Raw genomic sequence first — 3885 nt, forward strand, 5'->3', positions numbered from 1 at the left:
CCCAGAGCATTGCTCACACGCAGGTCTCCGATGAGAGAATACATGCACTCCTAGACAAAGAGAAGCTGAAGACAGCGAAGATGTATTGTGTTGCACGGGCGCCTCTTTATGTTATGGTCGCCCGGTAGTGACGCAGCGGCAGCGACGTGCGCGCCGCGGTGACGTCATACGCTGTCGCTGGCCATTTCATGTAGTTTTTCTATGTATTCTTCAGACACGAGTCACGCTGCAGCGTTCCCCAAAGCGCCCTCTAGAGGACGCAGTGAGAGTTCCCTTCGAAAGGGAACTCAAAACTTCACGAAACCTGGTGAGCACATGCGACAGGTGATACTAAACTAGCATGCAAAGTTTTAGGGAGGTCGGACCACAGCTGGTGCTATCAGAGTCATAAACATTAAAAATCATGTTAAAATGGCAAATGACCTGTATTTGCCAAAATGCTTTTATAAAATCATTGATTTAGGTGGTTACAGGCTTGCTAAATATGTGCTTAAATGCCTTAAAGCACTTGAACTTCGGTAATCGCTGCTTGCAGCTATATTTATTGTTTGAATTTCGTACAAAATAACATTTGAAAGCCGATACGTTGTTTCATACCAAAAGTAACCTGCTCAGTCTTGTCTGTCGGCACTTTGTCAGTGTCATCTTTGCTCCGTGATGTATACTTTACTGCGTGAGAACATGATGTGAGTGTGAGAGCTCCATGGCTTGTCGGACGTAGCATCAGCAACAAAAGGGTGGGTCTTGGCGAAGGATCAATTGGATTGAATCAGATTGAAAAGTTCATAAGATTGTTACAGTCATATAAGCAGAAGCAATGACAGAATAACACTGGGCAGACGGTCTGAGAGGGGTTTCCTCTATAGTTGCAGGGCTAATACATAAGTAGGTTCACTATAAGCCAAGCTGTATCAATGCCAATGAATGTTTCCCCTCCTCCTCCTCTATCTCCTGCACTCATCTCGATGTAGGCACTTTCTGTGCCAGCAATGCATTGGAGATGATTCATAGGATTCTGCTAATGGTCATTGATAGTCTATCAGGAATAGCCTTAATTAAGGCTTAAGCATTCTCAAAGCCTTGTCAGTGTAATGAATAGCTGAAAAGTAATCACAAGTAGTAGACTTTAATTAAGCATTTGCTTGAATATGTACAGTAATGTGCTATTGCTGTCAGGTTCGGCTTGATAACTCTTATGTCTTTACATGAACCGGGAAAATTCTAGAGACTGCTTTTAAAAACACAGTCAGTGGTTTCTCTGGATCTTACTAAAGTGTTGCAGTGTGGGTCATTATCAAATTCAGAGCTCGGGGGCAGCAGAGACATTATATGACACCATGCAGCGCCATTAAACAGGGACTGTCTGCGGCACTGTTTACTCAGGAAAGACCAAAAATACAGAGACCCGAGCACAATTCTCTTATGTAAAGAAAAGAGCAGTGACCTTCTGCATGGCTGTGTTTGAATTAAAGTAATAGTTCACCCCAAAAAACTAAAAATGTACTCACAATCAGGCCATCCAAGATGAAGATGAGATTTAGGGAAATTTAGCATTATATCACTTGCTCACCAATGGATTCTCTGCAGTGAATGGAATTTTTGCTGAAAAAAAAAAATTATAAGTAATCCACACCACTGCAGTCCATCAATTAATGTCTTCCGAAGTGAAAAGCTGAGCATTTGTAAGAAACAAATCTATTATTACAGTAATTTTAACTTCAAACCGTTGCTTCCTGCTAAAATACGAATACTCAATCCATAACATCCCTGTTAAAAAAACAGCATATGCTGGTTAGGTATGTTTTGAAGCATGGCTGCTGGTTTGAGCTGGTCCTTGGTTTGTCCTGAGCTGTTCTTCAGAAAAATCCTTCAGTTTTTTTTTTTTTTCCCTCAGTTGTCCTCAGTGTGAAAAGATGGATCTTAAAACCATAAAGTCATTGTTGGAAAGGGTTCAAATACACTAAAATGCTGAAAAAAACTAAGAATTTGTGGGACCTGATGGATTTTTCTGAAGAACAGTGGACAGTTAAACTCTTTAGGACAAACAAGGAACTCATTAACAACTATCACTAAACAAAAAACAAACAAACAAACAAAAAAACAAACAAAAAGCTGTGAATCATTCAGGTAACAACAACACTGTATTAAGAATCAAGTGTATGTAAACTTTTAAATTGGGTAATTTTTATAAATTCAACTATTATTTTCTCATGTGGGCTATATGTAAAAGTCTTTTATGTGAAATATCTTATTCATGTCAGTACAAAATAAAAAATAACATGCATTTTGTATGATCCCTCATATTTTGGTAAAATAATTAACATTTTGCAGATTTTGTAAGGTGTATGTAAACTTTTGACTTCAACTGTATGCACAGATCAAGCACTGTTTTCAAAAATAGCTCTAAACAAATATGTTGGTTGATTTTAATGTGAGAGGACAACAGGCGATGTACTTTTTACTGAAGGAAGTGTTATAATGGTTCATGGACTCATATTTTTACTAGAAGTTATGGTTTCAAAACACCTTATACATACAAACAAAGCTTTTCACAAGATGTTAATTTCTGAACTATCGCCACGTTGTGGATTATTGATGTTTTTATCAGCTGTTTGAACTCTCATTTTGACGGCACTCATTCACTGCAGAGGATCCTTTGTTGAGCAAGTGACGCAATGCTAAATTTCTCCAAATCTGTTCTTGGATGGCCTGAGGGTGAGTACATTTTCAACAAAAAACTGTTCCTTTAAAGCGGTGAAAACGCAAAAGCAAGAAAATAAGTGTTTTCTTCCATTTATACACAGTTTATCATGAAATCCACGGTGACAAGTGCCCTGTAAGGCCTGTTTAGCCAAGTGTGAGTTAACAGCGAACACCAAGGACCGCCTTTAAATTTCCAATCTCCATTACAACGTCTCTTTTAAAGCTGATCTTCCAGCTTGTGTTAAAACAAGGCCATCGATTGTCATTTAACAAGCCAGCACATAAAATTTTTTTATGGGAGTACAAGGAACAAAGACAGAGATGTCACACAATTCTGATCTGGCTGCATTTGCAACGCTCGAGCTGGTTTTCACCCTGCATGGCACCAGAGAAATAGCTTGTGTTTAATGGAGCTCATCTGTTGAGAGAGATGATAACATCTGTGATAACCAAACTCGCTGCTCAGCGATTATAAAGAGCGTATGTGATGCACCAAGCCCCAAAACGCTTCGAAATTGTGTTAGTTTGTGGGTGGCTGCATGCAAACAGCAATTCTCCCCAAGCTCACATGATGCAGCGAAGGAGAAAACTGCACACTTTCCACTGATAAATGCATATGCTAATACACAAATGATTTATTAAGATAGCCTCTTATCAAGGACCATTCTCTTCATCACTAGGCACTAGGTCTTTTGCTGGTGAGGCATCTTCCTGCTGCTGTTTTAAAGATTACATTGATCCAAACTTCATTTATGCCAAGAACCACTGCTGCAGTGAAGCTTTTGCACCGGCGTTCATCTGAATCTATGCGAGTCAAGGGCTGCATGCTCTCTTTCTGCACAAACACGTTTGCCATCAGGTTGTGGAGGGAATACCTTAAAACAGTCTCATTTCTACAAACTGTAATGCAAACTGAATATATGTTTTTGTTTTACCTTAAATTTAACACTATATAGATACAAATGGACGATGTTAAATACGTTGATAGAAATATGTAGTGTAAGCAATATGTTTAAATGCATTGAAGGCTGCGTACACATATGTTTGTAAGTACACTCAAAATATGTAATTTATCATACTGTACACTTGTATAGGGCTGCAATTGTGCGCTTCAGTGATTATTCGGAAGATAAAAGTGGTGACATCAGGAGCGTTGACACCGGCAGCTTTCCATTGGTTTAG

This window comes from Garra rufa, chromosome 23 (assembly GCF_049309525.1).
Source record: "Garra rufa chromosome 23, GarRuf1.0, whole genome shotgun sequence".
NCBI classification, from domain to species: Eukaryota; Metazoa; Chordata; class Actinopteri; order Cypriniformes; family Cyprinidae; genus Garra; species Garra rufa.